Consider the following 20,442-nt stretch of genomic DNA (forward strand, 5'->3'; position numbering starts at 1 on the left):
AGATTACGCGCTATATTACTACAGAGGGAGTAGGAATGGTCTTCACTGTTTTATCACAGTAGCAATATGTTTCTCCCTAATCAGCATATAGGACATGTGAATGAACGGTATGAATCCATGACATCTGTTTACAAAAGACAGCCGGTCCTTTTTATCTCAGTTACTCAGTTTCTATCTTGAAGCTTACTGTCAGACTTCCTTTTGCAAGGTTCTCTGTGGGATGCCATGGAACAGTGGAATGATTTCCTGTTATATATTTGCTATATTTTTCCAGATGTACTTTCAGCCTCTTTTCTGATTGTTCAGGAGGTTTGGTCTGCTTTTTGGAAGGATCCGCCTCTACCCTGTCCCTGACCGCCACCCGCCCCTCCCCTGACGCAGCTCCATGCCGTTCCCTCGGGCCCTGTCGCTGTCGCACGGAGCAGAGCTCAGCGCTGCCCCTCCGCTCCCTGTGAGGAGCTGCAGCCGCCATCCGGCCTCCCCTCAGCTCCTCTGCTCCGGGCTGCACAAACACAGCGGCCTCAGCGCTCCTCATAACACCTTGACCTCCAGATCTCTCCCGTCTCTTGACATACATGTTCCTAATTTCTGTAAATACCAGTGCTTTAAATTGCTTTCCTGAATTAGGATCAAGATAAACTGTGATAAAAATGCACGTTTAAAGCTGAAGATAACATGAATGTATCCACGAGGTTCCTGTGACAAGGTTTTGATAGCAAGATTGGCCTCTGTGAGCAGAGCTCAGCACTGCCCCGTGTGAGATCAGAGCCAGCTGCAGCTGCTCCAAAAGGGACCTACTGCTGCCAGGCCTGAGCCATGAGGGATGCTGGCTATGCCTCTGTGAGCGCAGGTTTAAGAAAGAAAATGGCTGCTACACAACAGCAGTTGGGAGAGAGATGTGAGAGCTGTGAGAGAACAGCCCTGCAGGCACCTGGGACAGTGCAGGAGGACGGCAGGAGGTGCTCCAGGTGCAGAGCAGAAGATTCTCACTCGGGGTGGAGAGGTAGAAGAGTGTGGGTGGGGGAGAAGGTGATTTTAGTTTGCATGTAGTTTTGACTGTTCCAGTTTGTTATTGATAAATTATATTAATCTGAATCCGTTTTGCTAGTGATGATAAGTGGTGAGTGATCTCCCTGTCTTCATCTCAATGAGTCTTTGGTCATCCTATTTTTACCTCCTGTTCTTTTAAGGAAGGATAGTGAGAGAATGGTGTGGTGGAGCATACCTGCGCATCAGCATGAAACCACCACAAAGTACGCCAACTCTAGAATGAAATTCTCTCATCCTCGAGATGTAGAGACAAACAAAAATGAGCACTCAGCTCAGGGTTGTAAGCTTCTCTTCCCTTCTCATGCACCTTGGTTAATTTCATACTGCTGTCTAACTCGAATTAGCTCTGCCACAGTTCTTGATCCCAAAGCACCCTCTCTAGCCGCTAAAGATTGCCTTTTTCTGGACACAGCAAGGTTCTCACTGTCAGAAGGAGCACCGGAGTGCTCTTTCATACTGTGAAGTACTCTTATAGTAACTGACTGAAAAAAGACCTACTGTCTTGCTATCATCTGAAGGCTTAATTAGTACGACCACTATGGGCATTGCTGCTGGAAGATTACTTGGGTCTGTTACTGACATAGGGCTTCTGCAATCTGGGAAAATGGTTCTATTTTAGCAAACAATATGTTCAAGTGTTTCTTGGCAGGATTTGGACTGTACGGCTATATGCAAGATCATCCTGGCGGAAATCAATTTTACTGGTAAAGATTTATAATGTAAAACAGACCACCAACTAAAAAGCTGGTGGACTATGGAATGGTAGAGCTGGTGTTTACATATGTGACAGCCGGCACGGGGTGAAATAATAAAGTAGAACATGAAGTTCACATTGCAATTTGTTTTCAGAAAGATTGTGTTTGTTATTGTCTGTTCTAGGGAAAAACATCAATTGTATCTATTACTAAAAGCTAAGATTAACTATTTTCTTTTCTGAACATTTGATTTCAGGCTAGCTAAATTGATATCACAGGTAGAATGGAGCCAGACTGGCATTAATTTCATTATAGATAGCACCTACTACCCCTGGATAAAGAAGGAAGATGCAAGTACTCCCTTCCCTGAGGAGGATGGCACTTTATTCACTATGGAGAGGTTCTATGTATCACTTGGCCAGGTAAAGTAAATGTTTAGTGAGTGTAACAGTGAGCTAGATCTAATTGGAATAAATTGCTGTAACTGAAATCCCACCCTAAACAGACAGCTGATTTTCTGTCTATCTCTTCTTTTTAAAGCTCTTTGTAGTCTAGAAGGTTGATGTGTCGTAACGCAGCAGTGCTATGTCAGGAGTGTACTCAGCTACTGTCATACAGCTATTTTCTCTGGGAACTATTGTTATAGAAATGTATATGGATAGACAACAAAAACAATTGTAGACAATAAGCCCTCTGCTCTCAGAAACAAGCAAAAATAATTGAATTATTCTATTAAATATCTTTTTGTAGGCTACAGTTTCTCAAACAATGGATTGGTTTACATTAGCAAAGGGAGGCGAATCCATGAAAACTACAGATTCATTTATGCGCCCTGCAGCTTCTGTTCAAATTCAAGATATTCAGCATTTGCCTGGTCTGCCTGAAAAAAAAGGTTCATTGAGTGAAAAAGCTAGCTGCCTAGGTAAGTAACAGGGGCTCAGCAATAGTATTTATAACATAAACCTGATTAGATGGATATATAAGGCATTTGAATGAATTGCTGCAGCTTCCACTTACTACTTTCTAAATATCACATGATATCACAGGCTTCAGATGGGGAAAAACTTGGTTTCTTTCTTTCTGTAGCCAAATAATTTTGTAATTTTTCTTACACTTTTATTTATTTATTCATTTTGAGATTATTTTAAAGCCCTTCTCTATCAGTCTGATGTGATACATGTACTCAGAGGTTTCAGTATCCTCCTCATTGACATTGTGACCGAATCTAATCATGTGTTTGCCTTAGTGACAGAATAGAATATGAAGGCCTAAATCTTAGCTTTAGGAAAAGAAAGAAGATCAAACTAAGCCTGTAGTTTAAATTTTGGATATTTTAAGGCCACAGATGAATTATATCTTTTGGTCACTCTGATTCTGTCGATATTCAAAAGATTTGTAGTTATTCTTCTCAGTTTTACAGATCTGACCTACACAGTGATAGCACCAGTAACCTAATTAAACAGTACGTATATTCAAGGTCAGCTTTGCTAACTCCAGAAGTACTTGATTTGTTTAAAGATTTTCAGAATTTTTCAGAATTAGAAAATTACCTGAGCAAGTCAAAGCTGAAATGTCTTTTGTCTCAGCAGTCTGGAATGGCAGGGCATGATTAATAACAAGGGCACAAAGAGGAGTGAGGTTGTGTTGACAAAAACAAACAAACAGGGCTGGTCACTGTTCTGAACTTGCTAGTTATGAGACATCTCAAATAGAAAGAAGCCATGTCTGAGTGGCAGACTGGACTGCAGGTCTCTTAAATGTTTTCAAAGTCCTTGATATATTATGCTTTGTCATCCCCCTGTATGTATCAAGACTTTACCCAACTAGCCAAGGCCGGTTCAGGAGTCAATATAAGCAGACTAAGAGTTCTAACTTATAGCTTCCTCATGCCTAAAGAGAAAAAAATCCTGCTACAGATGGTGACTTTTGTCATACCATAAGCAAATACTTAGAAAAGAAACCAGGTATTGTAGCACAACAAGGTGGTTTAATAAGTATTGAGGAGCACGGATATTCAGCTGAATAACCAAGATTAGCTGGCTCCGGAGGGAGCTTTTCTGGGCTCTGCTGCTCTGTTGAACTGAGAAATGATTTTGTGAGTCGTGGGGTTGAGTTTCTAGCCAGACAGCAACAGCAGAAGCACTTCTGCTTGTTACCTGCACTGCAGCACAACAACAAAAATTTGTTGCTTTGGAAAATGTGCAAAAGGACAGTACTGTTCCAAGAGGGTGTTCAATAATATTTTCTGATTTAATGCAGAAACAGGTTCCCTATCTAAGGAATATGACCACTGCAGATTTCATTGCTCTTCAACGACATCACCCACAGAAGACAGCATTTTTAGGGAGAGATCAAGAGAATCGGAGGAGGGTTCTTTTGTGGCCATTGCTGAATCTCCTTCCTACATGCAGCTAAGAGTTTATCCAGACCAGAATTTGGAGAGCACAGCAGAAGGACAGAAAAACGCAACTCTTCAGCAAGTGGAGGAATTAATACCATCACATACTCAATCTGTAACAAAGGAATCAATTTCAGAACTCACACAGCGGCCACTTGGTGAGACTGAGAGCCATGTGGATTTCCCTAAACAGCCTAAGATGTTTGTAGATGAGTTATCAAATAATGAATTTGCCTGTGGTAGTGAAGAGCCACTCTTATCCCAAAGTTCTTCTCCATTTGCTGTCGTGGACCCCATGGGAGATATGAGGGAACGAGATGCTGAAGAAGTGAGCTTAAGATCAAGCTCTGAAAGCAATGGGACAGACAGTAGGGCTGCTTGGTGTATTAACCACAGAACTTATGACACTGGCAACAGAAATGAGTTTGAAAGATTCAAGAAATTCGTTAAAGGAACACTTGGTGAGAAGTATTGGTGGCTCTGGATGGATATTGAAAGACTAAAGGTTCTTAAGGACACTACAAGGCAGCAAAGGTATTTCTCATTATTTAGCACTTGTTGTTTTTATACCTGTAACACTTATCAATGGAAGTTTTGAGATTTCAGAATGAATAATATCAGTGTTTGAATGGAATAAACACAATTAATCATGAGTATCCTGACAAGTGAGTCATGGATGATTCTTCTGAAGCTGATAAAGACAACATAAGTCAGAATCACCTTAGTGTTAAGGCTTTGTTAGATAGATAGAAATTTGAAGAACAGGAAGCAATAAATAGAAAGCAAATAGAAGAAACTACAATCACACATCAGGCATTCTACATGACAAACTACTTTAGCGAAAGCTCTACTAGATTCAGATTGTCTATTCTAAGGTACTCTATGTTTTTTGTTATACACCTGTCTCTAATTTGTGGAAACACTGTTTCGGCTTCTGACTCTTGCAATTAGAGACATTGCATTACAGCAGTTTAAACAGTAGAATGAGCTGTACTTAGTTCTGTATAGCATCTGATACATGCTTATGTGACTACTTTTGTTTACTCAAGGCAACTTGATAAAATGAAAAAACTCTATCTACTGAGCAGTGGAGACTACTTCCTCACTTCTGAAGTGTTACTCAGACTTGATTTACTACATGGAGATAAGTGGAATACAAGGCATTTAAGACAGATTCAGCCTGAAGTAGTGAAACCTCTTCTTCTTTACTGGTATGGGAAAAAGGACATGAACTAAGATTCTACTTTTTAACAAATTTTCTTTTCTTTTGTAAGTCCAATGTTTTTATTTCATCTCGTTTCTCCTATTGCAATTATGAGAAGTAATGCCACATAAATAATAGCAGATGTGGTCTCTCAGTTTTAGTTGAGATTAAACTAAACTGCAGTCTGCCCAGAAAACAGGTAGGTCTGCTTTACTGAACCCTTGTTATATTACTGCCAGAGCATCTGAGCTACTTTTTGTGTAGCTACCTTGGATACCACTCTAATAGACTTTTGGCTGCAGGGTAGGGAAATCTCCCCAGGCAGAGAAAGTTAATTCTGCCCTAACCTATTCCCCAAAATGACTTCCTCAAGTTTCTGAGGATGCTCTGTGTATACATCTGTATGGAATTTGACCTTGAGACTTCACTGTTTAATGTCTGTTATACAAAATGCCTTTACATACTGACAGCTTAAGCAAGGATACAAATTCTAGCCTGCTTTGAAAACATCAGCTAAATGTTTGAAGGTCTTCTCCCCAAGAGGTACCAACAAATCATAGGCAGAAATGAATAACTGCAGTAGTGTACTTTGCTGTGGAGCCTCATGAAAGTTGTGCTCTCTGTCCTGTGACCTAAAATTCTCTTATTCCTTGCTGTAGGATGAATGTGGCATATCTTAATGTAGACTTACATAAAGATAACTTTGTAGTGGTGCAGTGTTTGCAAATTTATTTGGGTGTAACTTGTTTCTAATTTTGGAGGAATGCAGTGTCTAAACATATCTTTGTTTTTTAATTCAACATACTTTTACTGTGTCTTGATAAAGTAAACACCATTAAGCCAAATATCTCAGTATTTCATTTATTCATATACTTCTTTTTTAAGGGGTCCCAGATTTTGTGTCACTCATTCAACAGCGATAGAAACTGCCAGTGCAAAGCTGAAGTACTGGCATACATGCCAAGAGAGACCAAGGGTGGACACTGATCCTTTTCCACAGATGGTATCATTGCTGCCTTTGACAACTAAGTCTTGTACGCCTAGGATACCAGCTTCCCTTCCTCAGGTGGGTAGTGTAATGACATTGAGATCAAAGCCTGGTCCCATCAAAAATAGTTATAAAACTGCTTGAATTGAACATGATAAAAATTTTGTACTTGCCTGTCAGGAAGTCAAGATTTAGCAAGCTTGTCTCCTGCAGATTATTATATTAAAAATTGCAGTATCATTTTATTGTATTTTATGCATCAGATCACTGTAAATTGAGCCATATTATCTTTTCAGTTATCCAGGCTATTTCATAAATCTTTTGAATACGTTTCTTCTTGACATTCTCAGACCTGCAAGTTTAAAGATCTAGCAACCCAGATTCCATCCTTCAACCAGACTTATCTTAATTCAGAGTAACTCCTACAACAAATCTAACTTCACATGTGTAAAAAGAGCAGTTTTGCCCAGTTCCTATCACCACGGTCCTTCAATCAGTGGCCACACATACAGTGGCCAGTTCAATTTTGACTCTTCTTTTTCTTGAAAGACTTAATCTGAGTGGTGATTGCATTGGCCCGCAGGTTTTCAGTAACACTGTGTTAAGTCTCAGGGCAGAAGATACTTGGAGAATGTGAATCTACACCATGGCTCCACAAAGAACTAGATGGTCTATGACAGATTTGCTTAAACAAACCTCTATTACTTTAAGTGGATAGTTTTAGATCACAACTATAATGTGTGTTTTCAAAAGCTAATTCATGGAGGAAAAACAGCGGGACAAATTTCTTGTTCAGAAGTGGTTGGGCTCAGGACTAAGATCCCGTTGAGCACAACAGGAGTGGGCCAGAAGCAGCTGCTTCTTGCAGAGACAAATGTGCTAAAGGCTGAGGACTAGCAGTAGGTCATGGAGACAGGTTCCTAACTCTGTGGGTTTAATAGCCCCTGTCAGCACTTGAAGAAAACTGTGACCTGGAACCCACAAATCACAGAATCAGCTGATGAAACACTTCTTGCTGCTATTTTTTTTTTTTTCTGTGGGAAATGTGGACTTCTGAATCTTCCACCTCTGTTGTGCTTGTAAAAGCTTAGAAAGAGAAGTAACTGAAGGCTGAATTTCTTAGGGCACTCTGAATGCAACTGGCATCTCCAAAAAGTCATAGAATGATTTTGTTCATAATGAATTGGTGACAGTGTGGCAGGATGCCCTCTTTCTCTCTTGTTCTGAGATTGTATCTATGCTCACAGAGATTCACAAAGCGTACTTTTCTGTAATTCTGTAATTACATCTCTCTGTAATTCCATGCAAAGTGCGTGTAACATATTTCTGCTTGCTAAAATTGTAATTTCTAAGCTAGAATGGACATGAAGCCATGCTGAAAAATCTTGGAAGATATTCAGCAAATTATTTTGCCATTTCCAGATTTACATAGTGTGACTGATAAGGAACAACAATACTGAAAAACCTTTAATGTTTTTAAGTAGTTAATGAGAACATGTTAAGAAAACTCCAGAATGAAAAAATAACTTGAATTGCTCTGTCTTTTACTATCTTACTTTCATAAAAGTAAGACTAGCACAACAATAGCTTTATTGAAATTAGACACGCTGGATTTCTCTTTGAAGGGTTCATCAAGATTATCATCTGCCTTGTCATCAAGACAAAGCTCCCGAAGGAATGACTTTGTCAGCAGTAGAAATTGGTAAGCATCGAATCTTTGTATGTCTTTCTCGACAGCACTATATGCAAAATATTTATCAGAGGCTGTTAGATTCTACAATTGTCATGAAATATATTACAATCATCTGCTTAGTGATGCATAGTTATGATATAGATTGCTTGCATGGAGATCTTCTTCCTGACTGATAGTTCTTTTGTTTATTCCATGACATAAAAGGCTTAATTTTTCTAAATACAAGATTTTTATTCTCTTCTGTGTAAGCATTTATATTCCCTCTATGTATGTTCATATTCTTTTAACATACCTTGAGGGCACTTAATCTCAAAGATGCACTGTGTTAGTGATTTCCACAGGGTTACATAAAAAAGGTGTTCCTCTACATGCTGTATATTCATTATAAATTGGAACTCATGTACTTTTCCTCTGCTGTCTCGTATGTCATTCTACCTGTCTGACAACCCCTCTTAGTTGTTTAATTCACAGGAAATCCTAGTTTTTTAGTAAATAAATATGGAATTTTTTATTTGTTTGTGGATTCAGGCCAGAGTCAGTGAGCAGGGACACGATCCATTGCTTAGCTTTGGATGAAACTACAGAAACGAAACACTTGGCTCATAGAAGGTACACCTATGCTGAGTTGCTCCCTGTAAGTAGTACTTAAATTTTAGTTGTCTTGAATTATGGGTTAAAATATTGTATTCTGTAGTATTAAAGGAGACGTAGGCAATGGTTGGGGGAAATTAGTTTGATTATGTGAATGTCAACGCCTTTTGCAGAGGTGTAATTAGAATGTTAGTGTTTTGTGTGTGGCATCTGTCACATAGTTGATGGGAGACCAAGGCACATAGAGCAGTTTATTTTCACTAGAAAATGTTGATGTTTTCCATGGTGACCATGTGTTCAGTAGGCTACTATGGAAAACTCACTGGATAATTGCTTCAGTAGAATCATTGTCAAGAAAGTATACCAGACTTACAATGTAACTGAGAATTGAATCTGCTCAAGGAAGTTACTAACCTACTAAAATTCATCAGAGGAAAATATTTCAGTTGTAAAATTCATATTTATTGCTTGTGTATTTTATTCTCTTGTCTTTTGAATTATTGCCTGCTAAGCAAGCCCTCAATCCAATAAGCCTCATGAAGGACAGATTGCACAGAAGAACATTTTCTTAACCACTATTAAAATGGAGACAAATTGAGCATTTGCGATGTCCGGATTTAGCAATTTAAAACTTATCCAAAACTTAAATGTGAGCTGTTCTCAAAACAGCTTGCTTTTTCACACAGGTACTGATACCCACGGCCTCAAAACCAAAAAGAGGTCTGAAATCTGGGCCTGTTTAGAAATGCATGTAGTTTGGCAATCAGCTGGACACAATTATTTGTTTTTCACATCAAAATCATGCTTTGCTTGTTACCTCATTGCAATCTTTTTTATTTCACTGTTAATTGTGACAGAAGAAAAATCTTGTATTTGCAGTTAGGGACATTTACAGTTAGAAACTTATATTCAAGAAATGTTTGTTCACATGATGAACTATTAGATGTCATACATCTTTGTTACGCATGGTTTCTTTCTGGCTGAAGGAAGTAAAATATTAACAATTTGCACCCACAGGTCTAGATCGGAACCTACAGTCAGGACCCCAAAATTTGTTATTACAAATATAGTGTAAAAAGGGGATGTATTACACAATACAGTGTAATGTGGGGATCCATCATTTTAATTCCTGCTGGGGAGTAGGATCTTCCTGCTCTGCTTCTGAAGCTTTGCTTCCTCCCACCTTCTCCATCCCTGTTACTGCTTGGAAAGAAGCTTGTTGTCAATCACAACACTCATCTACTCCCACCTTTTACATCAGAGTTGTCAGGCCAGCCAAAGTTTCTTTCATGAGCATCAGAATTTAACATACTAGTTTGTAACCTCCTCTGGCTTCTCTGTGAGCGTTGGGAAAACTGATGCATTCCTCCTCATCTGCTCTTGCAGCTACCTGCAGGAAAGGGCATGGATTTCCTGTCCCCTAAAATATTGATGGTTTTGTTCATGAAGTCTGTGGCCTAACTCCAACAGACGTATCTTTCATTCCATGGTAGGCTGGATCTGACATATCACTTGTCAACTTCTACTAGTACAAAACACTATTGCCTGAACTGAGACAGCTTTTTACACCTAAGTGTTATGGCTTAGTATTACTGGAATTCTCTGAATTCAGTGCAAAATAGGTCACAACAATCATGGCCTCATTTCTTTTCCTGTTTCAGAGAACTTTCTAAAGGATACTATAATCATTTGGTTACTCAGCACACCTTAAGTAATCAGATTTCTTCCATGAGACATAAATATTTTTGGGTAAAAATCTATGGAGAGCTATGATATATTGCATATGTAATAGAAAATGGAGTCTGATTTCTTGGATGAAGATACTAACTGAACACTCTGCACAGCCCTCCATTGCAATGTACTGACACTTGAAATAATGGAAGTCTGTTATTTCTTGTTGTATAACTATATACTTTTTTGTCCAGGGAAAAAGTGCTGCTGGCAGTGTTATCTTAAGGGGATCAAGAATGGAAAACATGCTGCAGTCTCTTTATCTAGAGAACAGAGCAGGTTACTACTTCACACACTTCTGTGAGAAGTCAGGGAATAAGGTACGAGTATTTTCCTACCCTGTGATAATTTAGTCTGCAATTGACTGAATGCCAAGTTATAGAGGGTAGCCAGACTGAAAAAAAAAAGAAAAAAAAGAAAAAGAGAGAACGAAAGATTGATGACTGGATGAATTATTACTTGTGAGACTACAATCCCTCAACAACAGTAAACTGTTCATGTGTATATTCAAACTAATGACAGGTCTTAACCAAGCTGTCAGATCCTAACTGTCTCAAGCCTATTGGAAATCTGAATTGTACCATCAGGGATAAAAAAAGAAGACTAATCATTTTTAAAAACTAGCCTTTAACTTGGCAGAAAAAATGAGGTCTTAACCCACAAAAACATTTTTTATTAAGATGGAAAATCCACTGAACTATTAGTCATGATAATCTGCTTCCTTGCTTGTTGAGTTAGTAATGTCCAAAATCTTCAGTGTTTTAAAGACGTTCTTCTACTTCCATGAAGCTTCTTGAATTTCTGAGAAACACAGCACTATTTCTTGCCTACAGTCAGCAGTCATCATCCATTGCTGGTTGTAAATTGAGAACTGGTTAGAAGAATTGATTAGAACAATTTATCAATTTGAGTTGATGCTTAGTGGCTTTTGAAAAACATTGAATGTTTAAGGGTGTACAATCAATGAATGTACAGATGATATAGTATATTTGAGAGCTTGGTTTACATAAATATTATACTAGAGCAGAAAAGGACACTCACCTTATCCTGTGCTCACATAGGAAACTGTAGTGGACTGGACCTCTAGAAGAAATCCTTCCCCTGGGCAGTCAGCTCTTAAATGGGTCTGGGAGAGGTGGAGCCAGGCTCCACCCCTTCCTGCAGCACAGGTGAATTGCCTTCACCTGTGCTCCCGTGGTTGACTTATTGCTCGCCTCAGGTGAGCAATCAGAACTCAATCAGAGTTTCAGGCTGTGACTCAACAGCCCCATACAAGGGGTGACTTGAATACAGCTAAGATGGACATCTGTTTCATCGTTGTCATGACCCAGAATCCAGCAGCAGTAGCCAGAAATGCTTTTGGCTACCAGAAAGGAAGAGCCAATGTTTCCTCAGCTGTATACCTTAAACTAAAAACGTTGAAGGTGTACTTATTTTTCATGGGAGATAGGCATCCACCCACATTCTCCGTAGCGTATGCAGGTGGCAGACTCATTTGAAAATTATTTCCTTAAAATCTGCAACTGTGGAACCTATTTCATTCACATGCCAGGTTTGGTGGGCTACAGTCTATGGAGCAGTTCTCTGCCACAGACTGATTATTGTTTGGTGATGGGATGGGGGTTTTAGGGTATTTTTCTGATTCAGACCCTGTAAGTGCATAATTAAAGGAGTGGACTTCAGGAAATATCTAGATTCCTTTTGCTGAAAGATAGCTTGACATTTGTTTGAATTTGTGAACTAGGGCCAAGATTCTGTGCCTCAGAAATTCATATAATTAAAATGCAATGATTGTTGTAGTAACATATGTCAAGTGCACAACATTTAATTGTTTTGGTTATTGCTACAAAATGCTATTTAGCTATGGCACGAATTTTGCATGTCCATTATCAGCATTTCTTCTTAAGTGCTGGCTTTATGCCACTGAAATGTGGTTACTCTTCAAATGTTAACTACAATGTTAACAATTTTAATGGCATAAATAAATGCATAAAGGATACAATAAAAGACATAGTATCATAGTGATGATGCTATTAAATGTATTGTCCTTTTGCCAACAAGCAACAGAAGATTAAATCCATCTTAAATTGAGCTTGATTTATTATGAGTTAAATAATTACTTGCATTGGAAGCTCAACCTTTTTTTTATAAAGACCTGATATTTGAGTAGCAATAACTTACAGTTTTTTTCTTCCTTAGCTGTGGAAGAACAGTGCGTACTTTTGGTCTGACCTACAGGCTTATCATCAGCTTTTCTACCAAGAAACTCTTCATCCCTTTAAAATATGCAGGCAAGCTCAAGTAAGTTGTAAATAATGTGTTTTTCCTTCACAAATACACTTGTTCAATGTAAAGATTGGAAAAGATAGAAAATAGAAATGTTTCCAAATCTTGACAACTCACACCAAAGTATATCTGGGTTGTAGACAGTAAAAGAGGCTCTCTGGCTTACTTCCACATGATTACTTGATTTAAATGTTACACACACATAGTTGGATTTCTAGGCTCTGTTGTCTGTTCCCAGTTTTATCTATTCTATTCAGTTTACCTAATCTTCCCTTTGCTACTCTGCGTCGTATTTGGAAACTGCCTGGTTAGTGTTAACATCTGTGATAACATTTTTTATGAATCATCTAATTGGGCTTTACCTTTCTTTCCATCTCCTGTGTGGGTTAGAATTGCAAGTCTCATAGATCAGACTTCATGTAATGACCTAAAGTCATGAAAATGGGCCTTCAAACTGTCACTCTTGTTTTACCTTTTCTGACTGTTAGGACATAATTATAGTCCTTACATAATTTTCTTCCACACCCACACACATATTTACTTTGCAGTGGAAATGACTATAAACAAGAATTTTTAATTGAATATGCACTATAAGTCATGAAATAAAGTAAAAATAAACCAGTTCACTGTGGGCCATAGGTGCTGATAGCTCTCTCTGACTGCAAAATAGTCTGATACTGCCAGAGAAGGAGTCCTCAGCAGTGTGATATTTTTAGAAGGATTCTAAGCAAATTTTAACTTCATTTTGTGAAACTTCAATCTGTTTTTCCTCTGTAAACGTTGTGTAGGAGTATATTCTATCTGCATATTTGAGTATATGCTGTAATAGAGCAAAACTACTTCAGATGTCATTGGAATAAATATCTGTAGGGAGCAGTGGAGAATAATTTCATTGTATGGCTTATGTTATTGAGCATCTTGAATTTGTCTTCTCTTCCTATTTCAAAGTTTCACTGGGGGAAATGACAGAAATTTGTATATTTGTCTGAATTTTCACTTGAATTAGTGTCAGCAGGGAAAATCTAGGCTGAGGCTTGTACTCCCTCATTTCTGTAACAAACTTGACAACCTGAAGTGCTACCTTGTTTATTTTTTCCCACTCTCCTATGGCTTGAAACTAAATGCAACTAATGGTGTCCCTAAGGCAGACCATCCAGATGGCCCAAGCCTATGGCAAGGGACCCCATTCACAACAGGAATGTAAACTCTCTGCCTTTCCTAGAGTCCTTCTCCAGAACTGTTACCAAAGCAGGACAAACACATTGAACAGCACAGTCATATTGTCCCTGTTTTTGCGTCCTTTCAAAACTGAGTCTCTGCTTGCTGTATGCTTAACTAGATAAGGTTTACCTTTTGGGAAACCTGATGGGGAATGTTACTCTGGGAAATGTCAGGGTATTGGATGAATTCCATTTCCCATTAGGAAAAGTTATACTGCCCCAAATTTACTTTTTAATTTACTGTGGAATTTGTAGGGACAGTTGGTTTTCTTAATCAGAGAGTTAGGCACATAGCAGTGTCGCTCTGCTAAAAGCGTGAGAAATATCTTCCATATCTTCCAGTTCTTCTTCCTCTTCTTTTTTTAAGCATATTTTTACCTGCTGTATCTAGACTGAATCTTGATTTTTTTTTTTTTCTTTTTTTTTTTTTTTTTTTTTTTTTTTTTTTTTCCTTAGGAAAAATCTTAGGTTGTGGCTTATAATGTTTTTTAATTCCATTTTTAATTAGTTTTAATTTTGCACTCGCTTCCACTCATTTTGCAAAGATTGCATGACTGAAAATTAAGGCCCAGGTCTTTTTCTTTTTCTTATCTTATTTCCAGTGCTGGCCTGGTGGTGACAGCAGAACATCGTGCAATCTGTGTTACTAGGCAATTGCAGGGAACTACATGCACATAACCATTAAAGTAAATACATCAAAACGAAATATGCGAAACTGTTCCATTAGCATAAGTAACAGCTGAAATGTAACATAACAAATCAACACATGTGCTGCAACATTTGGTATCATTCTCAAGCTCGCCTTTTAAGGCTGCACAAAAATTATTCTTGTTTTCGTTGGAACACCATTAAGAGTCAAGCTGCATCCAATCTACAGGGTCTGCTTATGGAAAAGATGCTTTCCCAAATTCTGTGCTCACCTTTGGCACAATAAGATAGTCATTCCAAATACTCCTAAGAGAATGTGAATCAAATTCTACAAACACATCATCATATATATTTTACTATTTATTACAGAGATAGACATGCAGAGTATTCTGTATGTGTTCTGCCTGCTTCCTGTTAGGAACAAGAGCAAACCTGTATTACTGTGTGTCTGCTACTCATTGTTACATTTGTTAGGTATTTTTATCTCAGCTTTATGATAGAGTAAGGAAACACATTCCAGGGTGCATATTCATTCATTCAGGGGGAAAAAAAAGCTACAGTGAGGATGAAATATAATGCATAAGATGAATGATGGGTATCAGTAATCATCTAGGAAAGTATGTGGTTATTCACTATAAAAAATGCACGTAGGAGTGTAAAATAAATTGGGAAAGAAAAACAATAAAGAAACAGATGTTGTAGTTTTTGACCAAAAAAAAAAAAAAAAAAAAAAAAAAAAGAAAAGAAAATTAAAAAAAAAGCAACTTAGAGAAAGAAACTTTAATGTTGTTATGGGAAATACAATATTTTAGCATTAGAGTGAATTTAGGTAAAGGGAGTTCTCATTACTGTGAAGTTTTAGTGTCAGAAACAGGTTTATGTTGGTGGGAAGCGATGACGGGCGTTCAGGCAGTTTATCCATTCCATTTAAGACCAGTCAGTGCATTGTATATTTCCCTTCATGTGATTCTGTCAAACAGCTGCACAGGCCCCTCATTTAGATCAGAGAAATATCCACACTTTTGGGCAGCAATATGAAGCACTTGGACTTTAAATCTTTTCTGTGTTTCTTGCTTTACTCCAGTCATTTTGAGATTGCCTACCAAAGCCTTCTCATCTGGAGTAAATTCACACCAAAACCCAAAGCCTGAACATTCCAGAATTTGGAAATTAATAAATGATGCCAAAATCTTAATCAGAATTTCCTAAGCACTTCATATCTTCATATTTGTGCCATCATGAATAATGTCAAGATGCAAACTTGGATCTAATTTGCAGATCAGGATTTTGGGTTAGATCCATCGCTTCTTCTAAAACACTAGTAGGAAAATGTATAGCTGGCAGATAGGAAAATTCTGTTTGTTTTACAGAAGAAACAAAACATAGAGTAAATGCCCAGTGTGTGCTTGATTTCACATGTCTAAGATTTTTCTATTAAATTTATAATCTTTAAGTTCATATAATTTTTTTTTCTGTTGATTCTTCTAGTACATTGGCCAAAAGCAGTTTCACTACTGCGCAGTGGCTGAGAAAACAAAAAAAATTCCATAATGTAGGAATCAAAAAAGGCTATGAATATTAATTTTAAAAGGATACAGTGCTTTTTTCCCCCCCTTTTGTCTTGTTAATGTCATTGTATTGAAGGCTCTGAACACAGAATTTTTTACTCTTTCTGATATATCTAAAACTCTTAGCAGCTGTTCTCCCTATAGTCCTTGCACTGAAATCACTGCAGATCCACAGATGGGCCTGAAACATCAGCAATGGGCATAAGGTGAAAGGTTTTTCTTCTCATCTGCAAGTGCATGCAGTCAGTCACTTTGTGATGCTATGTTTCCACTTGCTGGGTCAAATCTCATAGCAGTGGATTCCTACATGAAGACAATAGATGTAATCACACCAAATCATCAGACAATGTAAATCTGCATCTTTGAAAAGGGAAGTAGCTGTCCTTGCTACCTGGGGATCTGGGTCTTTGAGTTTAGAGAAGAGCTACAGCTGGATTAACCTCCTCTTAATTTCTGCTTTACCATCCTTAACAATTGTTTATGGAAAAAAAAATCTCTCTCTTTTATGCTCTAGTTTTGCATATGAAATTAAGCAGGACTAGAGGGCCATTCTGCAGGTAGAGCAGGCAGCAAAAGCAGTCCCTAATATGGCAAAATATTACAACAGTGTTTATGTGAGCAGATTATCAATTCCTTTTGTTCAAAGCCTCTTTACAGAATCACAGAATTACAGAATGGTAGGAGTTGGAAAGGAGCTCTGGAGATCATCCAGTCCAACTTTGTTCTACAGCAGGTTCCCTAGAATAGGTTGCGCGGGAAAGTATCCAAATAGGTTTTGGATATCTCCAGAGATGGAGCCTCCACAGCCTCTTTGGACAGCCTGTCACTTTGAACATAAAGTTCTTTTTTAATTTTGTATGGAACTTGCTGTGTTTTTCATATTTTATACATTTGATACACTGCCCCTTATCCTGTTGCTGGGCACCACCAAAAACAGTCTGGCCCCATTCACTTGACCCCGATGTTTTAGATATTTATAATCATAGCTGGGATCTTGTCTCAGCCTTCCTCTCTCCAGGCTGAACAGCCCCAGGGCATTCAGTCTTTCCTCATAAGGGAGGTCCAGGTCCCTTATCCTCTTTGTGGCATTGGAGAATTTCTTACCCTTTAGTCTGATATTTTTTTTTTGGTCAGTTCTAAAGAATAATAGTAAATGGATTTAAGTTAAACCATTTCATACAAAATCATGTGGGAAATAAGAGCTCCATCAATAAAGCTGTTTTTTTGTTTGTTTGTTTGTTTGTTTCTTTTTGTAATCTGTGATACTTTACTAGGAATGACTAACCATTTTAAGAATGAGGTTAAATGTGTGCTAACATGTTAAGGACCTATTTCATGTCTTTTCACCAATTTACAGGTCCCTTGTGTGGACCAATGAAGTCATGACAGATGGAGCAGTGAAGCCCCAATGACTTTCTTAAAAAAGTCTATTTCTAAAGATACCACATTCTTATATCATTGGGCTGTTTCTTTTTAATTTGTCTGTTTTATGTGTTAAATGTTGTAAGAACAGACTAGGACATGATGTAACTGAAACTTTTTAGTTTTAGGATTCTTCAAAATGACTTCCAAGGTTTGAACTCACTATGAATCTAATTCATATTGCATCTGTTACATTTCAATTAACTTCAAGATTTGCTGAGAAAGGCATAAGCTAGAATAGATGTGGTCTTATTGTTCAGCTAATACTGTACTTGGCAATGTCTTCATTCTTTGGCCTTACCTTACACCTGCAAGCCTTTTTTGCACCGATGAAGTGGTCCATAATAACTTGTTTTTAGTGCTTATATCTACACAGAAGGAGAGTGGAATCGTGCAGAGACAATGAATATACAGTATACAAGTTCTAATTGGAGTATGTCAGCGGTTCTGTCTCTGTATTCCTCAATGGCCTGGTGCCATGAGAGGCTAGAGGGTATGTTTCAAGTTGTTGAGGTACAAAATAACGGAGGCGTAGTTTGATGATATTGTTTTTGTTTGAATGAAGGAATCTAATAAATCAAAAGTTGATGTAAAAAGTCATTATTTCATGTACTCAAATATCCAGTCACTGTGCTAAAAATCTAAACACTACAGTGCTTTATTTCTGCTGGAAAATGGAGTAGATGTATTATTTTCTCCTTTTTACTTTATACTGGTAGTTATAGTTGTATTTAGAAGCATAAGGAAACACAATTTCCTGGATTCTTCATTGTCAAAATTGTGTGATAATAAATACTGAGAATGGACTCCTCAGTGTAATTCTGGTTTTTGCTACTCATCTCATCCGCCAACCAGATGTTTAAAAATTCATTAGACTTTGAAAAAGTGAAGAAGAGAGAAAAAAAAAGCCTGTATGAATTTTATTATGGAAGTATCTCTTTCCACTTGGTCTCTTACCTGAAATCAGAGTCACAATGTTTTAGAAATGTATTATTTCAGGATACTACTGCAAGAAAATGTTTTTATCTGGCTTTCAAAGCAATTTATGAAACATTTAAAAGGAAAGAAGAATGTGATTTAGTTGCCTATTGAAAAAAGAAGCCTTGGGGGAAAAAAATGGCTCTGTGCTTCAAGAAGGTGTAGTTAGGGAAAAATAAATGTTTTCCAGGTTTAGCTTTTTTTTGCTTTTACATATTGAATGGCAAATTCTGTGTTTCATAAAAATACCTGTTTTAAACGCACCTGTTATAATCCTTACTTTGGTAACAATTTAGGCACCAGTTCAACATTGGTATCTTCTGATACAGATCCTGTATCACAAAGGAGTCCCAGGAATGTCAAAGAAATGTGCAAGAGGAACTCAGCACATAATGAAATCTTATTACTTTTTTCATTAATTAAATCCTAACATTACAATTTCCCATCTATTCCTAGTAAAAACAGAAGAAGAAATTCTCTTTCACAAAGTGGCCCAGCACATATTTTGCAAAATAACTCAGTGCACTCAAGTGTAGTATTATAGTAAAAAAAACCTTCCTACTTCAAGAAGATATGCAGTTGCTGTAATTATTGTGGGTATCTGAATCTAGCTTAGAATTAGTCAAATGTGTCCAAAATTACACTGAAAATTGTTTTGTGATCTAATCATTTAAACAGATTTGAGTGAAAATGACAGGGAGGCCAGTTATGGCAGTAACTGAATTTTGGACAAAATAATAGCACAGGTAAAATATAGTATAGGATGAGTATAATTAGGTGCACATTCAGAACATACAGCAGGCCAGCTGGGGACATAGATGCATTACGATCGTGACTATTGGAATAGAAGTTGTCTAAGAAACAGATTTCTTCTGTTTCATTGTAGTTCCTTTATGCAACATACATTGCCCCATCTGCCAGTATGGACATCGGCCTTCATCAGAGTAAGAAAAACATGATTTATCAGAAAATGGACCCAGCTTTTGAGGATCTTTTTGACTCAGCAGAAGAACATATCCTCCTCCTTCTACTAGAACCATGGATGAAGATGGTGGAAGCAGACAAGTACACTTATGGAAAGGTAACTGACTTGTATGGCACTGTGAAAAATTCTTACATCATGGAAGAATATTACGAGTCTTTATAAACAGCCCTTTCTCAATCCCACATACTAATCTGTTGCATTTACAGTCAGGAAGAGTGAAGCATCATGAGATGTTTCAATCACCCACTCCCTTCCACATGTAGTAGGCTGAGCTTCTTGTGAAGAGCAGACTGCCCTTCAAAAGGATTGTGCAGGCTTCATAGACCCCACACTCTTTGGAGTGGGAAGGAATGCATTTTGCTATAGCAAAATTGCTCTTTGCGCTCTGGAAGTGTTACATTTCTTTGATACTATTGTTGATAAGAAATAGTTTTATAGTAGAGTGTATTTATTTTTCTAACTATTGTCATTCTTGCATGTATGGACAAATAGTAGAACTGAGATAAATACCTAAATACAAATTTGAGAAAAGCCTTCTAGATCCACTTAGGTGGTGGCCAGTACTAATGTTTAAGAATAGCGTGTAAGAACAAAAAAAACATACAGCAGTATGGCCAGCTTCAGCACTTAGCCATCTAGGAGGTGCATAAAGCAGAAGTCTTGTCCACCTTTTTTGTGTTTAATGGTCTTTGATGAGTCTTTTGCCCCATGACTTCACATAAATGTGTCTTGGGTCCATAAATCTTCAGCCTCACTGTAGCAATTGGTTTAAGCGTGCAATAGAAGAAAAAATGCTTATGTTGATTTGTTTTCAGTCTTCCCTGCCTCCCACCCCCACCCCCCCGATAATTTCACCTGATTCCCTAGTTCTGTAAGTCCTAAGGAAAAGTGAACAACTGTTATCTTGTCATATTCTCAGTGCTGTTAATGCTTTTATGTCTCTATCATATCCTACTTCAGTTACCCCTTGGTGAAACTCAACAAT

Source organism: Centrocercus urophasianus, unplaced genomic scaffold, assembly GCF_019232065.1.
Source record: "Centrocercus urophasianus isolate 14NV4802_14NV808 unplaced genomic scaffold, USGS_Curo_1.0 seq_11, whole genome shotgun sequence".
NCBI classification, from domain to species: domain Eukaryota; kingdom Metazoa; phylum Chordata; class Aves; order Galliformes; family Phasianidae; genus Centrocercus; species Centrocercus urophasianus.